Consider the following 19,858-nt stretch of genomic DNA (forward strand, 5'->3'; position numbering starts at 1 on the left):
CATCGTCACACTCTAATATCCTTTTCCCACCCTGCAGCCGACAAACAGGTTTTAAACATGCCGCTAGCCAAAGTAAGAATGTGACACTCCTCTTTCCTCGCTCCACTTTCTGAATGGGTGCCAGGCATAAACTGGTCGTGTTGACTGGCAGGTGAGTAGCCCTTTCTTCATATTCGCTCATCTCCTTCATAAAGGCTACATTCGCGTCTGGTCTTCAACTGCTCACGGGCATTATGAGCCATCTTACTCTACACAGACATGAAAAATAAAAATTTGTTTGTGCTTGTTGGTGTGAGGGAGACAAGTTGGGTGGTTTGGAGACAGGGTCTAATTCACTAATTACAATTTCACACCTCAAACCACTCGAGTACAGATAAAAGCACTTAATGAGGACCATCTCCAATGGCAATTGAGTTTTACGACCAGTTGACATTAGATTGAACCGTGACCACTCGTGAATAAGCTCTTCATTATTCATTGCATCAGTAACAGTAAGGACATTTAATAAAATCTTAATTTTTAACTTTCTAAAAATCATTAAATTTGTGTGGCACTGTTCCTCTGTCTGTGGCATGGTACAGTTAGCGCTTAGAATCTGCGCCACCTTCTTCCACGCCAACATGCTGACTTTCGGTGGCACCTTACACTTCTCGTTCCCCAGAAGATGCTGACGCTTCATCTCCACCTCATTGAGGAGTGCACACAGGTCGTCATCACCAAAGTTGCGAGACCTCTTCTTCTCATCCATCTTTTGCTCGGCCATCTTTTTTCTGTAAGTGCGTGCTGTATTAACTTTCAATGGGTTTTTAAAAATAATTCATTACTTTGCACTCCTTTTTAAAAACTCTTCATTTTACTTTACTCTGCTTTTTAAAAACTCTTCATTTTACTTTGCCTTTTTATAAAAAGTTTATTTACAATTAAACTAACTTTCAAAATTTAAGAGGTTATTTGAAGCCTTCTCACCCCTCTGTAATAAAAACAGAAAATGCTGGACATACTCAGGTCAGGCAGCATCTGTGGAGAAAGCAACTGAGTTAACGTTTCAGGTCGAAGACCTTTCGTCAGAACTGGAAGAAGTTAAATCTTTAACAGTTTTTAAGCAAGTACAGAGCCAGGGAAAGGGGGGGAGGAAAGAACAAAAGGGAAGGTCTGTGATAGGGTGGAGGGCAAGAAGTGTTTAAATGACAAAAGGGATGATACTGCAAGGCAAGGAGGGTGGTAATGAGACAAGTAAAGAAACAAAAGATGGGTCTGGAAGAGTTGTAAATGGCAACAGCAGAACCATTGCCAGCACCTGCTGTCTGGAAAAAATGGGCGTAGTGGTTATGATCTGAAGTTATTGAAATCAACGTTGAGTCCGGAAGGTTGTAAAGTGCCTGATCGAAAGATTAGATTACACATCCCTGTAAGACTCCTGGCTGAATTGGTAGACGTGCCTTCTTTTCATTGTTTATTGTCCCATGTGACCAGACTTTATCTTGCACGATTCTAGACGCTGCTCAGATGCCCTGGAGAGGGCGCCACACTGGATTGAGCTTCTGATGACAGGAACTTGCCGTGCAAAAGCCCATGGAAAGTCTTTGGGCAGGTGCAAGTCTAATGAATGGCTGGCACCGTTCGTTTGCTGCTCAGAGGGAGATCCAGCCCAATAAGTCAGCAATGGAAACCTCTACACTCAGTGATCAAAGGAATATCTTGGATTATACCAGAAAGGATATTTGCAGATGGAGCCAATGAAATCTGGGGAAAAAAATGGCAAAAAAGACCTTGGCAAACCCTGTTGTTTATCCATGTTACTGGATGATATGACTATGACTATCCTATTTGTGAAATATGTTATTTGAGGATAGGAATATGCCAGGAAAGCCAAGCAGATAAAGTTCTTGTGACAAGAAAAAGAGATTTCTGTATTTTATGATTTTAGATAATTTAACATTGTCTTCACTGAACAGTACCCTTAGGAGAATCCTATTGATTATGTGGCAATGATGACCTATATACATAACCAGCAAATTCAATGAGAAACATCCATCCCAAATGGCATCTCCTTGTGCCTATGGCTTTATTCAGAAATCAAGTCAAAAAGTTTGGGATGCCAGAATCAAAATAATTGAATAAATAATTCAAATGCTAAGATGTTTGAATTAAGAAACTGTGATGGAGAGAATCTTATTTTCTCTGAATACTGATATGGTGAGAAAATCCATTATAAATGTGAAATTTTAATTTGAGCAATATAAGTTTCCTGATATTAACATCTTACAAAGTGGAAGATCACACCCAAAGTGTACTATCTGCAAAAAACATGATAAATCTAACCCAGCCAATTATCACTCTATCAATCTCCACCCCATCAACAGTAAAGTGAAGGAAGGAGTCATTAAATGACACATACTTACCTATAACATGCTCACCAATGCTCAGTTTAGATTTTGCCAGAACCACTCAGCTCCAGACCTCGATGCAGATGTTGACAAAGGAGTTGAATGCCAGAGGAGAGGGAATAGTACCTGCCCTTGATATCAAGGCAGTATTCAATTGAGAATGGCACCAAGGAGTCCTAGCAAAACTGAGGTGAACGGAGGTCAATTGGAAAACCCTCCTGTGGCTGGAGTCATATGCAACACAAAGGAAGGTGGTTGTAGTTGCCAGTCGTTACAGCCACAGGACATCATTGCAAAGTTCCTCAGGGAAGTGTCCTCATCCCAATCTTATTCAGCTGCTTCATCAATGACCTTCCCTCGGTCATAAGGTCAGGAATGGGACTGGTCACTGATGATTCCACAGTGTTAAGCTCCATTTGCAACTCCTCTAATAATGAAGCAACCCATTCCAGCCAGGCCAGGACTGACAAGTGGCAGGTAACATTCACACCAGATAAGTGCCAGGTAATGTCCATCTCAAACAAGAGAAAGCCCAGTCATCTTGCCTTGACCTTCAATGCCATCACCATTACCAAGTCCCCCACCATCAACATCTTGGAGGTCACCGTAGACCAGAAGAGGAACTGGAGCAGCCGTATCAACACTGGCTATAAGAGCAGGGCAGAGGCTGGATACTTTGCGATGAATGGTTCACCCCCTGACCACTTAACACCTGTCCACCATCTACAAGGTTCAAGTCAGGAATGTGATGGAATACTCACCACTCACCTGGATAGATGCAGCCACAACAGCACTCATGGAGCTTGACACCATCAAAGACAGAGCAGTTTGCTTAATTGGTGCCCCTACCGTTGGATTCGCTGTCCACCACCCGGTACTGTGGCTGCAATATATATCATCTGCAGGATACACTGTAGCAACTCACCAAGGCTACATCAACAGCCGTCCCAGACCTATTCCACCAAAAAGGATGTTGTGGAAACATCATCACCTTCAACTTCCCCTCCAAGTCACGTGCCAGTCTGCCTTGGACATATATCATCATTCCTACATCTTCACTGGAGCAACCTCTGGGACTTCCCTACTTAATGCCATTGTGGGAGCATCATCACCACAAGGAGAAGGCCCACCATCACTTTCTCAAGGCAATTAGGGTTGGGCAACAAATGCTACTTTCCAGCGCCACCCACAACATTAAAAACTCCACCTGACAGCTGTAGGCGGTTTAATTGGCAAATTTATTGGCCAATCTCTGACCAGTGAAGGAGTCAGAGGCCATACCCACAATTTCCAGTGTACACCAGCAACAAAGATCCAAATGTTTAAGTTCAGTTGGGAAGTCTGTTGTATGAGACAGGTTGAGATCGAGGCTGCAAATTCAGGTAGGGCCGGTCAGATTTCAGCTCTAGCTGACCAGAAAGAAAAACAAAGTGAATATTTAGCCTGTTAGCTGGGATAGTATATCATGCTTTGTTGTTTTTGAATGTTACAGAAAGCATTATTGAAGTCAAAAAAGGTCTGCAGTTGCTACTCTGCTCAGTCAAACCAGCTTCTTGACTTTACATTAATCTTCTCTCACCAGTGTTCATCAGTTCCGCCTCTTGACAACCTGGAAAAGCACACAAGGGGTTACGTGTGAGGATCATAATATCCAGTTCGTATAACAAGGGGGTCTAATTGTCACACTTCAGGGTTATGCTCGATATTGGCCTGTGTGGGTGAACTCTTGAATGTAAGGAGACACACGATCCACTTATGGGAGTGACCAAAACCCCTGAACCTAAGAGAGGCAGACCTAAAATTTGTAACAATGCTTCATTATTCCTCCTTTAAGGTACTCACTAATGTTTTGTTTTCGACAGATACTAGCTCCTATGGTTTTCTTTGAGCTTTTACTAAATTAGTGTTAGTTCATCTAAATTCAACTCTCAGATCCCACTCCTATTCTGTTGTTTCTCCTAAGATCTCCAACAGTTTGTAGTTCAGTTTTTCATTAGGTACCATAGTGTGTCGTCCAATTGAGCTAAATGTCTTGCATGCCCTAAGTTTACCCCTTAATTCCTTATTTGCAATTTATTAAAGTATCCTAATTTTGTTCTGGAAATTCTATCTCTGTGTTGGGAAAATAGTCTGTGTTTTTGTGAACTTGGACACAAAAAGAATATTAGTCATTCCTTGGTCACTTAATTGTTGCAAAACTGGATAGCCAGGTGGTGAAGGATAGAATATTACAATCTAGCCTTCAGTTGCTTCAAGCCTTTATTCACAGAGATCCACATTACCACCACTACACCCCAGATCAGCTCTCTTATAAATGGATAAAAGAAAGTTCCCAATTGATACACACCACCTGAATACAATTAACACTAATTGATATAGATCACATGGATACAATTAACATTAATATCATGGTCCGTTCTTTTTTCAACTGCTAGTTTGCTTTGAATAAACTTATAGAAGCTTCCCATTTTTAAACTATATTTCCCACAATCTTAATCTTGCTTTCTACTTTCCTTTTTCTGATCAGTTTTTTCACCTCCTTTTCTGTTTTCTTTTACTGATCTCTGTCCATGGTTCTACCATAGGTTTATACTTGAGGAATTTTTTATTTGCCCTTATCTTTGTCATTACTTCCCTCCTGTCTGCTTGGATGCCTCAGCCTTCTCCCTCCACTCGTCCCCCCCATACGCCTTCCCAAACCTCATGTGACTCTGGGTTCTCCTCCATTTTTCCTCTCACCCATGTGAAGTTCATGTCCTCCATGAGATCCACCTCTTCTGCCCTTCATCCCCTCCTGGCCCAGCTCCTCTCAGACATCTCTTCTTAGCCCAGTGCTTAACTTTGTCAATGGCTCCCTTTCACTCTCTCCACCCTCAACCCTTCCCTCAACCCTTCAGAGCTGCCTCAAGAAGCCCACCCGTGACCCTGCCATCCTCTTCAATTACCACCCTATAGTATGTGAATCCTTGTCGGCTCCATTATGCATCTTACCATTGCACTTGAGAGGCACCATACCATTCAGGACTTCAGTACGTGGATAAAAAGCAACTACCACCTATCTATTCTCATGGGTAGTTTCATTCTCAGTGGGTAACCCACTACTCCATGATGCTGCTCCTGATTACCCTCTCCATGTGTTGCTGTTTATGTCCATCTCACAGGTATTGAGAACACTACACCAAATGGACAGCTGCAGTTTTTCAAAGGTATCCTGCTTCGGCAGTTCCTGTCTCGTCCTGCACATCATTACCCAAATCCTTCTTCCCCGCTGCACTTTCTGATCCTCTCAATTTAGCCCATTCAATCTACAAGGTGATCACCTTTTGGAACATGCATCCCAGCGACTTTTCCTCAAGCATGTTTTGGCCTGAAGTCCGCTCGTCCCTCAAGCTTAGCCACCCTCTGCTTGAGCAACACAACCCCGCCGACATGTCCTGAATGCACAATGTTCGAGGATACACTGGATACTGCAAACATGAGTTCGCCTTGATCCCACTGTTCCCATTCTCACTGCTGCAGTGCTACTCATCCTGAACTCTCTCAGGATCTATGTCTTTGGCTCCTGTTTCTTTTATTTTTGTAGTAAATGATTTATTTACCTTTATAGAAAACAAGGACTTTTTGCCGCCTTGTTCCCATTTATTGATGGGTGAAGAAACTATGACCCCTTAGTCTTTTGATTTTTATTAAGCGAAAAATCAGCTGGAATTGTGTCACTTTGGATAATCTAATTGCTGTATTAAATTTTTTTTGACAGTACGAAACGTCTGAATTTATTTCACTTTATATCGCAGTAAACTATTGAATGATAATCTTTTTTGTCAGCTTTGAAAACATTTTTCTTACATAAATTGTGACCCAAAAAATTCAATAAGTTCTTTTTCTCTTCTCTCCTCCCTCAGACTCCCTTTTTCAGATGTCAGAAAGCTAGGAATCTTTCTCAAGGCAGCATCAGGCAATCTTTTCTGCAGCTGGCTGCTAGGAAGTGAAAGTGGCCCATGGTAATTGGGACTCCAATTCATCCTCCATTTCTCTGTGGAGAAGAGCCTGGCCTGTGCTCCGTACCTGTTCCTGAAAGAAAGAACTTGCATTTATATAGTGCCTTTCACAACCTCAGGATGTCCCAAAGTGCTTCACTTTTGAAGTGTAGTCACTATTGTAAAGTTGGGAAATACAGCAGCCAATTTGCATGCAGCAAGGTCCCACAAACAGCAATGTGTAATGTGTAATGAACAGAGACTCTGTTTTTTAGTGATGTTGGTTGAGGGATAAATAGTGGCCAGGACACTGGGGAGAACTTCCCTGCCCTTCTTCAAAATAGTGCCGTGGGATCTTTTACATCCACCTGAGAGGGCGGCGGGGCCTCAATTTTAATGTCTTATCCGAAAGATGGCACCTCCCACAGTACTGCAATGAAGTATCAACAGAGATTTTGTCCCCAAGTCCTAGAATGGGGCTTGAACCCACAACCTTTAGATTTAGAGGTGAGAACGCTACCAACTGAGCCAAGGCTGAAACTTTTTCGGTCTTTATTACATCACCTCCATAGGAAGCAAAAGTTTACAAAATAAAACTGGACTGAGCTGCAGATGAAAGTCACTCCTCACCTTGGACGTCAGGGCTGCTTTGAGTTCTTTCCCTCGGGTAGAGTTTTGGTCATGAACCAACCGGTGGGCGTTATGCTTTGGTCACTTTGACCCCTCTCCTGAATTTGTCACCAAGATTGATTTCTTCTGTGACAAAGGATGGCTGGAATCTGAGTCTCCCACTTCGGGAGGGTGGTCAGGCTCTGGTGCGACTTTCCACCTTCAGACTCTGCAGAGATACCTGTACATGGGCACGTCTGGCCACGTGTGCTCGCCATGTCTTTCTTCCATCAGATGCACGGCCTGAATTATGACAGGCAGCATCTTTTCATCAATCTGCAGGGATTATTTCCACCTCCGCGAGAGCTGCCTGTCTTTCACTGGGATATGTTAAGGGTCTGGAACCTCATTGCTTCCAGCAGGGGTCCTCTCCTGACCGAGATGGCGGCTGTTCTTGCAGAGCCGCACCTCCGCCACCCCCAATTGCATGTGCCTGGCCTGAACGACACGTGGCTGCTGAAGAGAAGAGCTCTTGCTGCAATAGTAATATGTCTCTGAGTGTCTCTAACTTGCACTCGAGCTCAATAACTCTGAGCCAGAATGATTTGAGGCAGAGACATTTCCTCCAGGTGGGGTCATTCGGGATAGTCTGACTGTCCCCAAATTCTCACACACTGCAGTCCTGACACACTGCCTGTCCTGCCATTTTCTATTCTAGTTTTATTTAATTCAATATTTATATAGCAATTATTTATTCATCTCTAATGCTAACCGAATCCCCTTAAATTGTTAAATTAGTTTCTTCCACCGCTCAGTTTAGTAAATTTATCCTATTGGATTTATTCACGTGCATTCATGTGCAGAACTTTTATGTGGGCACCTGTATCCACCCTGCCCATATTCCCTGATAGTGTATCTCCCATATTTTTTGACTTACCAGATTTTTTTATTGCTGCTGCATTGTACATTGTTATATCAGCAATTTAATATGTTCTTATTTTTCATCATTCCTACTTTATTTTTATCAGGTATTTTTTCTCTATTTTGTGTAACCTTTTCTGTACCTGGATTATTTATATTATCATTTTTTGTATTCTGACCTTTGCTCTCATCCTTTCTTTTTCTTATATTTCTAACCGAACACCCCCACCCCATTTTTATTGGTTTAAAGTAATTTCTACAGCCCTATTTATCCTTTCCGGTCCTAACCCGGTTCAGGTGGAGCACGGCCCAGCTGTACAGCTCCTTCCTATCCCAGTACTGGTGCCAGTGTCTCATGAAATGGAACCCCTCCTTCCCGCACCAGTCTTTCAGCCTTGCATTTACTTTCCTGATCTGTTTATCTCTATGCCAATTAGCATGTGACTTGGATAGTAATCTGGAGATTACCACCCTTGGTCTTGATTTTTAATTTAGCTCCAAGCTCCTGATACTCCCTTGGCAGGGCTGCCTCCCTGTTCCTTCCCATTTCATTAGTTCCAACATGGAGCATGACAACTGGTTCTTCCCCCTCCCTTTCTGAGTTCCTTTCCAGCTGCTTCAAAATATCCCTTACCCTGGCAATGGATGGGCAACATCAACTTGCATTTATATAGCTCCTTTAACATAGTAAAACTTCCCAGGGTGCCTCACAGGAGCGTACTCAGACAATAATTGACACCGAGCCAAAGAGGAGACATTAGGGCCAGTGACCAAAAGCTTGGTCAAAGAGGTAGGTTTTAAGGATGGTCTTTAAAGGGAGAGAGAGAGGTGGCGAGGCGGAGAGGTTTAGGGAGGGAATGCCAGACCTTAGGGTCTAGTTGGCTGAAGGTAAGATCACCATTGGTGGGGCGAAGAGAGTTGGGAATTCGCAAGGTCAGAACTGGAGGAATGCAAAGTTTTCGGAGGGCTGTAGGGTTGGAGGAGGTTATAGAGATAGGTAGGAGCAAGGCCCTGGAGGGATTTGAAAACGCTGATGAGATTTTTAAAATCAAGATGTGCATGACCGGTAGCCAATATAGGTCAGTGAGCACAGAGGTGATGGGTGAATGGGACGGTGCAAATTAGGATCCTGGTAGTAGTGTTTTGGATAAGCTCAAGTATGGAGGGTAGAAGATGGGAGGCCAGCCAGGAGAGCAATGGAATAATCAAGTATGGTGATGAGGGTTTCAGCAGCAGATGGCCTGAGGCAGGGGCAGAGACAAGCAAAATTACGGAGGTGGAAGTAGGTGGGCTTTGTGATGTGATAGAGAGGATATGGGGTTGGAAGCTCATCTCAGGGTCAAATACGACGACAAGGTTGCGAACGGTCCAGTTCAGCCTCAGACAGTGGCCAGGGAGAGGGATGGAGTCGGTGGCTAGGGAACGGAGTTTATGGCGGGGATTGAAGACAATGGCTTGGGTCTTCTCAGTGTTTAATTGGAGGAAATTTTGGCTCAACCAGGACTGTCGCACAAGGCAACACACCCTCATGGACTCTAGATAGTCACTGCAGAGAAAATCCTTTATTCCCCTAAATATCGAATTCCCTATAACTACAACCTTTCTGTTCAGCCCCCACCCCAGACTTTCTCCTGTTCCATGGTGCCTTGGTTAGCTTTCCCGCAACTTATCTCACAGGTAGCAAGTACGTCATACTTGTTGCACAGAATCAGATTCTGCACTTCCTCCCTCTGTGCCTCTACTAGGTTCCCCCATCCCTGCTGTTGTCAGTCGCACACCCCCCTTCCTGCACCTGTATCTCTCTATGTGGAGTGACTGTAATCTGGAGCAAACTCCAGATATTCCTCCCCCCTCCATCACGATAGACATTTCCCACAAGTGTGGTCATCCAGGACAGTCTCACCGTCCACAAATTCCCATGTTCTGCAGTCCTGACGCGCTGCTTGTGCTGCCATTAACTATTCTGTATTTACTTATAGAATCATAGAAAGGATACAGTATGGAAGGAGGCCATTTGGCCCATCGAGTCCGCGCCATCTCTATGCAAGAGCAATCCAGCTAGTCCTACTCCCCCACCCTATCCCCGTAGCCCTGCAAATTTTTACCTTTCAAGTAATTATCCAGTTCCCTTTTGAAGGCCATGATTGAATCTGCCTCCAGCACCCCCTCGGGCAGTGCATTCCAGATCCTAACCACTCGCTGTGTGAAAAAGTTTGTCCTCATGTCACCTTTGGTTCTTTTGCCAATCACCTTAAATCTATGTCCTCTGGTCCTTGACCCTTCCGCCAATGGGAACAGTTTCTTTCTATCTACTCTGTCTAGACCCTTCATGATTTTGAATACCTCTATCAAATCTCCTCACAACTGTTTCTGTTCCAAGGAGAACAACCCCAGCTTCTCCAGTCTATCCACGTTACTAAAGTCCCTCATCCCTGGAATCATTCTCGTAAATCTCTTCTGCACCCTCTCTAAGGCCTTCACATCTTTCCTAAGGTGCGGTGCCCAGAACTGAACAGAATACTCCAGTTGTGGCCGAATCAGTGTTTTATAAAGGTTCATCATGACTTCCATACTTTTGTACTCTATGCCTCTATTTATGAAGCCCAGGATCCCGTATGCTTTTTTAACCGCTTTCTCAACCTGCCCTGCCACCTTCAACGATTTGTGCACATAAATCCCCAGATTTCACTGTTCCTATACCCCTTTTAGAATTGTGCCCTCTAGTTTATATTGCCTCTCCTCGGTCTCCCTGCCAAAATGTATCACTTCGCATTTTTCTGCGTTAAATTTCAACTGCCATGTGTCTGCCCATGCCACCAGCCAGTCTATATCCTCTTGAAGTCTATCACTATCCTCCTCACTGTTTACTACCCTTCCAAGTTTTGTGTCATCTGCAAATTTTGAAATTGTGCCCTGTACACCCAAGTCCAAGTCATTAATATATATCAAGAAAAGCAGTGGTCCCAGCACTGACCCCTGGGGAACATTACTGTACGCCTCCCTCCAGTCTGAAAAGTAACCGTTCACCACTACTCTCTGTTTCCTGTCTCTTAGCCAATTCTGTATCCATGTTGCTTCTGCCCCCTTATTCCATGGGCCGCAATCTTGATGATAAGCCTACCGTGTGGCACTTTATCAAACGTCTTTTGAAAGTCCATATGCGTCACATCAACTGCATTGCCCTCATCTACTCTCTCTGTTACCTCATCAAAAAATTCTATCAGGTTAATTAAACACGATTTGGCTTTAACAGATCCGTGCTGGCTTTCCCTAATCAATCCACCCTCATCCAAGTGACTGTTAATTCTGTCCCGGATTATCATTTCTAAAAGTTTCCCTACCACTGAGGTTAAACTGACTGGCCTGTAGTTGCTGGGTTTATCCTTTCACCTTTTTTTGTCCCTTTTTTCATTATTGTTCAATGAATAAAGCCAGAGCCAAATTAAAGCAGCTATTGTAAGAAAAGTCAATACAATGCAGTATTGAGATTCTGACACAAGGCCCCACAGAATATTAGGAACTGGGATTCCCCAAACAGGCAGGTATGCCATCAAGGGACGGCAGTGCACTTTCCAGGCAGAAAGGGAAATAAAATCATGCCTTCCGTCTTATAGCTCCTAACAGAGCAACATTAAAAAAAGAACAGGTCGGCATAGACCACTTGCCTCTCATTACAGAATGGTTCAAGAAGGAAATATAAAAACAAATATCACCGCTGTCAGTAATCAATAGAAGCTGAGGAGAATCCGACTGGCAATATGACTTTAGTGATTGTTAGTGTTATGGTTGTTGTTTTGGTATAAATCAATCCTTCAAAAAATAAAATGATCACATTTAATTTTGTTTTTTGTTGTTCTGATCCCTTGAGGGGTTTGGACATTTTCTTGCAAATGTTGACGCTTATGCCATTGTTTGGATTTAGAATGCATGCTCACAATTACAACATTCTCATGAGGTTTACATTTCCTGACATACGGAACTTTGATTTTCAACTTAATTGGAATTCCTCTTTTGTAGTTCCCTGTATTCATTCATTCAGTTACACTAAAGCCGATTTTGGATATACAGGATCACTAAAATCTCATTACTTTTAAAATTAACAAATTGTTTATGTTCTTGGGGTCGCTGTATGTTGCAGAGCCCGAGGAATAAAAGCCAAGTGTTCAATTCTTTATCCATATTCTAATGTTATCTATATAGGAGATTGAGGGGCTACTTAACTTAAAAAAATGCATAAGGGACAAAAGCAAAAAAACAGATTATCAACTTTAAATAAGTTAATAGGCGTAAAAGACTAAATTTACTAAACAGAGCATCAGAAAAATAGAAGTATCTAATTGAGCATTAACGGTGATTCAGTTAGCAGCAGAGATCAATAACTGCTGTATAAACATTCTTTTCCCCAATTGGCTAGCATAGCTTTTTCAAGGTAATCCCTTGAATCTCCGCTCCATCATCAAGATCGCCTACTTCCACCTCCCTAATATCACCCATCTCCGCCCCTGCCTCAGCCCTTAGAATCATAGAATCTTACAGCACAGAAGGAGGCCATTCAGCCCGTCGTGCCTGTGCCGGCTCTTTGAAAGAACTGTCCAAGTTAGTCCCACATCCCAGCTTTTTCCCCATAACCCTGCAAATTAGTCCTCTTCAAGTTAATGACCAATTGCCTTTTGAAAGTTCCTATGGAATCTGCTTCCAATACCCTGTCAGGCAGTGCGTTCCAGAACTTAACAACCCTGTGTGTGAAAAAATTTCTCCTAATTTTCCCTCTAGTTTTTCTGCCAATTATTTTAAATCTGTGACTTCTGATTTACTGACCTACTTTCCAGAGAAAACAGTTTCTCCCTACTTGCTCTATCGAAACCCGTCACAATTTTGAATACCTCTATTAGGTCTCCCCTTAACCTTCTGTGCTCTAAGGGGAACAATCCCAGCTTCTCCAATCCCTCCACATAACTGAAGTCGCTCATCCCTGGTATCATCCAGGTAAACCTCCTCTGTACCCTCTCCAAGGTGTTGACCTCCTTTCTGAAGTGTGGTGACCTGAATTGTACACTATACTCCAGCTGAGGCCTAACTAGTAATTTGTAAAGATTTAACATGACTTCCTTGTTTTTGTATTCAATGCCCCTATTTACAATGCCAAGTATTCCATACACTTTCTTAACCACCTGATCAACTTGCCCTGTCACCTTCAAAGATTTATGAATATGCACCCCCAGGCCCTCTGCTCTCTACCTCTGCTCATCTGCTGTGGAGCACTCATCCATGCCGTTGTTACCTATAGACTCGATTATTCCAATGCTCTCCTGGCCAGCCTCCCACCTTACACCCTCTGTAAACTTGAGCTCATCCAAAACTCTGTTGCTGTACCAAGTCTTGTTTTGAAGACATTGTTATCACTGCTCAGAATCATAAATTACTTACACATGAACATTGTTAGATACACATGCTTATGATTGTTCTGCCATCCTGCTGCTTTCTCTCACTCCCTTGAATCACCTGACTTCAAACTGCTTTCAATTACTTTTCCCTCATCTAGCTATATTCTCCTGGTGTTTCTATCATTCTTTTCACCTTGAAAACGTACAACATTTTAACTTCTTGTTCACAAAATTGAAGCCATCAACTTTAACTTATCTTCTGTTGAAATGGCCACTCTTGGGGACGTAATTGTTCACCATCAGCTATGGCTCTGCTTCTCCTCTTTTACTGAGCAGGCTGGCACTAAGACCGAGTACGTTCTTATCCTGAATGACCTTGAATAACTCATCAATCACCCTATCAGCATTCCTGATCAACCTGTTCTTTTTGCATGGATGAACTAGGCCAGGCTGAACGGCCTTTCTCATCTATATCTACCTTGTGATCACAGTGTCTCAGCCATGGCTCAGTGGCAGCAATCTTGCCTCGGAGTTAGAATGTTGTGGGTTCAAGTCCCATTCTAGAGATTTGAGCTCATAATCTAGGCTGACACCAGTACAGCACTGAAGGAGTGCTGCACTGTCGGAGGTGCCGTCTTTAGGATGAGACATTAAATCGAGGGCCCGTCTGCCCTCTCAGGTGGACGTAAAAGATCCCATGGCACTATTTCGGCCAACATTTATCCCTCTATTAATAGTACTAAAAAGACAACAGATTAACTGGTCATTATCACATTGCTGTTTGTGGGACCTTGCTGTGCACAATTTGGCTGCCGTGTTTCCTACATTACAACAGTGACTTCACTTCAGTGTAAAGTGCTTTGGGATGTCCTGAGGCTGTGAAAGGCGCTATATCAATGCAAGTCTTTCTTTCAATCACTTTCTGCATTTCATCCTACATTTTCATAATTCGTACTCTTGTATGTCAGCTTGGACCAGTCAGAAAATTGGTTGTTCAAACCCCGCTACAGGACTTGAGACACTCGGGGGTAGAACTTCTGCAGGGGATCTCGAGTCTCCTGCCCGTAACTTTGGAAGAAAATTGGCAGAAACCCCAGAGCAACTGTGTAAAAGCCTGATTCCTCCGAACTCCTGCTGAAGTTACGGCAGGAGATCAGAGGATCCCCGTGGCAATTCCATCTGGGCTGACACTCCAATGTGTTGCTGAGGATATTGTCAGAAGTATTGCGTTTTGCAGGTCCTGTTAAACTGTGCCCCCCCCCCCCATCTGCCTGTTCCATTGCTTCAGGTGGATATTGAAGATCCCATCGTACTATTCAAAGAAGAGTAAAGAGTTCTTCTGTTGTCCTGGTCAACATTCCTTCCTCAACCAACACTAGAAATGGATTAAATGATCATTCATCTCATTGCTCTTTGTGCTGCTGAATTTGTCTACATAACAGTCGTTGCACTTCAAAGTAAATTATTGTATGCAAAGCACTTTGCCTCCTTTCTGAAGGATGTGACAAGGGGATATAAATGCAAGTTTTTCTTTTTCTTGCATAAGATTTGTTGATGTAATTGTGACCTCTGGTGGTCATTGTGGCAGAACAGAAGGAAGATTTTACCAAAGATCTTTTTAAAGTACCCCTTCACCCACACAGTGCCCAATTTGCAATTTTGACTTTCAGTACTTGTAAAATTCCATCTCACTACTTTCAAACAACACGTGGGCATCTTTTTGTTTTATTTAAGTTGTGTGCTTGTTCAACAGACTAAACAATCACTGTGGATGATGTAACTTTTTTTTTACATCCAATCTCGGGATGTGGGTGTCGCTGGCAAGGCTGGTTCTTATTGCCCACCCCTAGTTTCCCTGAGAATGTTTGATACAACTGAGTGGCTTGCTAGGCCATATCAGAGGGCAGTTAAGAGTCAACTATGTTGGTGTGGGACTGGAGTCACGTAGAGGCCAGACCGAGTAAGGATGGCAAATTTTCTTCCCTGAAGGATATTTGTGAATCAGTTGGGTTTTTACGACAATCCGACAGCTTCATGGTCACTTTTACTGATACCAGCTTTTTATTTCCAGATTTTTAAAAATTGAATTCAAATTCTCAACTTTGCGAACTTTGGGACAGTCCATTCCTTTTTCAGGCTTTGGCATGTGTGAACTTGGGTACTCAGAAAGCAGAAGCAAAAGTTCTGATTCTGCTGGTTGTTATGATCCATTATGGAACACTTAGGAGCAAGTACACATTCCACCCCTGTACCACTAGAGAAAATATATGCACTCAGCTCTACCATAGTAGCGCACCCATCTGCCCCCGATTGATCACCAGACCAACGAGTAAGAATGCCCACTCGACTGTAGACTTTCTCTTCCTGCCCCTTCTCTCCAGTAGATGAATTGGGCTTGGTGCTTAACTGATTTAACAAACCTGTTCCTTTCAATGAGTATCCAATCTCGCAAATATACAGCCCTTGCTGTATCCTGCTTTGAGACTACTGCTGCAATGTGTGAGTGACTACCATCTAACTGGGACAAAGATAGTCAGCTGAAAAAAAAAATCAACTACAGACCATTTGGGTAAGTTACCAGAGATCTGCTGGCAGCAATGGAACTGAAGTTCAGAATGAGTTGCCACCTTCAAGAGATGAGAATTGGGGTAAGAACATAAGAAATAGGAGCAGGAGTAGACCATACAGTCCCTCGGCCTGCTCCACCATTCAATCAGATCATGGCTGATCTTCGACCTCAACTCCACTTTCCTGCCAGATCCTCATTTCTCTTGATTCTTCTAGAGTCCAGAAATCTAACTATCTCGGCCTTGAATATATTCAACGACTCAGCATCCACAGCCCTCTGGGCTAGAGAATTCCAAAGATTCACAAACCTCTGAGTGAAGAAATTCCTCCTCATTGCAGTCTTAAATGTCTGACCCCTTATCCTGAGACTATGCCCTCTAGTTCTAGACTCTTTAGCCAGGGGAAACAACCTCTCAGCATCTACCCTGTCAAGCCCCCTCAGAATCTTACATGTTTCAATTAGATCACCTCTCAATCTTCTAAACCCCAGACAGTATAGGCCCATTCTACTCAACCTCACCTCAAAGGACAACCCTCTCATCCCAAGAATTAATCTAGTGAACCTTTGCTGCACTGCCTCTAAGGCAAGTTTATCCTTCCATGGATAAGGAGAACAAAACTGTACACAGTACTCCAGGTGAGGTTTCACCAAAGTATAATTGTAGTAAGACTTCCTTTTCTATCAGCAATGTTAATTAAGGCATACTTTAAATAACAAGCGTGTCCAAGTGATTGGTGCAGTGTTTACTGGTTACTGGTCAGTGTTTTTGTGTATGCATAGAGAGTTGAGGGCTTTTTTTTTACTTGTTCATGGGATGTGGGCGTCACTGGCGAGGCCAACATTTATTGCCCATCCCTAATTGCCCTTGAGAAGGTGGTGGTGAGCCGCCGCCTTGAACCGCTGCAATTCGTGTGGTGAAGGTTCTCCCACAGTGCTGTTAGGAAGGGAGTTCCAGGATTTTGACCCAGCGATGATGAAGGAACGGCGATATATTTCCAAGTCGAGATGGTGTGTGACTTGGAGGGGAATGTGCAGGTAGTATTGTTCCCATGTGCCTGCTGCCCTTGTCCTTCTAGGTGGTAGAGGTCGTGGGTTTGGGAGGTGCTGTCGAAGAAGCCTTGGCGAGTTGCTGCAGTGCATCCTGTGGATGGTACACACTGCAGCCACAGTGTGCTGGTGGTGGATGGGGTGCCAATCAAGCGGGCTGCTTTGTCCTGAATGGTGTCGAGATTCTTGAGTGTTGTTGTGAGAATCCCTACGTGGTCAGTTTTCAGTAAAATATTAAAATGTCTACGTGGCAAAGAAGCAGAATGCAAAATGGTTAGAAAGGGTTAATTAGTTAGTAACTGAGATTGGTACAGGTGGCCTGGCCTCCTGCTGGGCCATATGTTTGCGTAGTCAGCAGGTTTGCATGGTCTTAGCAGTTGGAGCTGCACTCATCCAGGCAAGTGGAGAGTATTCCATCACTCTCCTGACTTGTGCCCTGTAGATGGTGGAAAGGCTTTGGGGAGTCAGGAGGTGAGTCACTCGCCACAGAATACCCAGCCTCTGACCTACTCTTGTAGTCACAGTATTTATGTGACTGGTCCAGTTAAGTTTCTGGTCAATGGTGACCCCCAGGATGTTGATGGTGGGGGATTCGGCGATGGTAATGCCGTTGAATGTCAAGGGGAGGTGGTTAGACTCTCCCTTGTTGGAGATGGTCATTGCCTGGCACTTATCAGCCAAAGCCTGGATGTTGTCCAGGTCTTGCTGCATGTGGGCTCGGACTGCTTCATTATTTGAGGGGTTGCGAATGGAACTGAACACTGTGCAATCATCAGCGAACATCCCCATTTCTGACCTTGGTGCGTGTGCTCACTTATGCATATTTTCATTTGGTATGGTGGGACACTGTTTCATCTTATTTTGATTGGAGCTCATTTGGAAGGATTTATGGAGAGATGTTGTATTGTCAATCAGGGATGTGAGCAGAGTTGCTTTGTAGGCCTCTGACACTGCTGTCCTTCCTTGGCATGTCGGAGATGACCTGTCTTCAAATAAAAAGCTGCCACATAGCTGCGCTATCTCCTGGAGGCTGACCTGCAGACAATTTGTATCACAGGGGTTGGTTCTTCCTGTGGCGCGAAACTCACTACTGCATTCAACTTTTACGCAACTGGGCCCTTCCAGACCATTACTGATGACCTATGTCAAATCAGTCAAGTCAGCTGTCCACAGGTGTAAGTGGCAGAGGCCTTGTTTGCAAGGGGCAACATGCCCATCACTTGCCCTGCAGAGAGGAGGCATCAGCTTGACAGGATCCGTCAGTTGCCCTAGGTGGCAGTGCCGAGCATCACGGTGAGTCTGCCTGTCGCTTTCGGGCAACGTGCGATGCTGCCCTCTAGCAAGGGCGGCCCTGGATTGCGAAACAGAGTCACCCTCCCCTCATCGACCTCATGCAGCAACACATACACTTTGCCTGTCATTAGGCAGGAATTTAGGTGTTGTGCCACTTCGTCATTTCCCACAGACACAGTTTCGAGCCTCTGAATTGGATTTCCTTTCATTTAATTTCTGTCTGGCAATTCTACCCACTCTCTTTGCAAAGCCTGACAACCATTTAAGGTCCATCTTGAACCATTACAAAGACTGAAACATTATTTACCACTCCAAGCAGCCACTTTATAGATATCTATGCATATTCCGTTAGATTTTAGCAGCTAGTCGGATTTTCCATTTTTTTATTCGTTCACGGGATGTGGGCGTCGCTGGCAAGGCCGGAATTTATTGCCCATCCCTAATTGCCCTCGAGAAGGTGGTGGTGAGCCGCCTTCTTGAACCGTTGCAGTCCGTGTGGTGACGGTTCTCCCACAGTGCTGTTAGGAAGGGAGTTCCAGGATTTTGACCCAGTGACAATGAAGGAACGGCGATATATTTCCAAGTCGGGATGGTGTGTGACTTGGAGGGGAACGTGCAGGTGGTGTTGTTCCCATGCTCCTGCTGCTCTTGTCCTTCTAGGTGGTAGAGGTCGCGGGTTTGTCCCTCTATGTCTGACTCTGAGGTGAGTGCTACAGCTGAGCCTGACGCTGAAAGACCGTGATCTCCAGCTTGAAACTCCTGATGATTGTGGGACAGTTCTTGTGCCTGGAATACACTTGGATTGCTGACCCCCCCACCCCCCCACCCCCCAGATTGTCTGGGAGTCTCCAGGAATGTAAGATTAATTTCCCGCTCACTGCTGCTAGCAACCCGGGAGAATAGTGGAGTTCGTACTTCACATTTGCAGTTTGCGCCTGTACGTTTTTCGCCTGCTCGCGGGGTGGCCTCCTGATTCTCGGAATTTCTGGCACGACAAACTGCTGGCGGGAAACCGCGAGCAAAGGCACAAAATACAATAACATTTTCAAACTGTGTGCAAGCGTCACGCGATCAGATGTCATGTGATCAAACCTCCACAAATACCTCCATCCAGAGTTGGCAACCTTAGTGATAATGGGGGGGGGGTACAGGAGGGAATTGTGCTGGGGACCTGCCCGCCCAATGCCATTTACATGCAGCGAGTAGGGAAGGAGAGGCCAGGGGCAGTCCTCACAGGGAGGAGGGGGTAGGCAGAGCAAAATGCTGGTTAGGTGGTGAGTCAGTGGTAGGCCTCACTGCCCGCAATTACTTTTGTTCTCTGCCGCAGTCCTGTCTGATTTTGGGTGGGATCACAAAGGAGAGTCCCAGCCTTAGAGTCCTAAGTGTAGAAAAGGCTGCTCAGCTCACCAAGCCTGCTATGTCCAGAATTCATTTATGATTATTCTATCATGAACTTTCTGCTCTCTCCACCCTAATGATCTAGTTCACTGGCTGAAGTCACGCGATATAATAGGAAACGATAGCCCCCCATTTTGTGAGACTGCATTGATGGCTTGGAGCCTTGCTCGGGGTGCGTGCAGGTCAGAATTGGATGCAGACATTTTATAGTGAAGAAAATGTCAAATAAAGGGCGGGAAAAGGGAAGCTGTGCCAATGGCCAGAGGCAGACTC

At 44.3% G+C, this 19,858-nt stretch overlaps 1 long non-coding RNA gene across 1 annotated transcript; it reads left to right on the plus strand.

Annotated features, from left to right (window-relative positions):
• Positions 1-80: 80 nt before the first annotated feature.
• Positions 81-2,031, plus strand: LOC137334833 (uncharacterized). The gene is made up of 3 exons (XR_010966252.1): positions 81-151; positions 582-772; positions 1,496-2,031. It is a non-coding gene; the product is annotated as an uncharacterized lncRNA (long non-coding RNA).
• The last annotated feature ends 17,827 nt before the right edge of the window (positions 2,032-19,858 follow it).

The sequence above is a fragment of the Heptranchias perlo genome, chromosome 18 (assembly GCF_035084215.1).
Source record: "Heptranchias perlo isolate sHepPer1 chromosome 18, sHepPer1.hap1, whole genome shotgun sequence".
Classification (NCBI taxonomy): Eukaryota; Metazoa; Chordata; class Chondrichthyes; order Hexanchiformes; family Hexanchidae; genus Heptranchias; species Heptranchias perlo.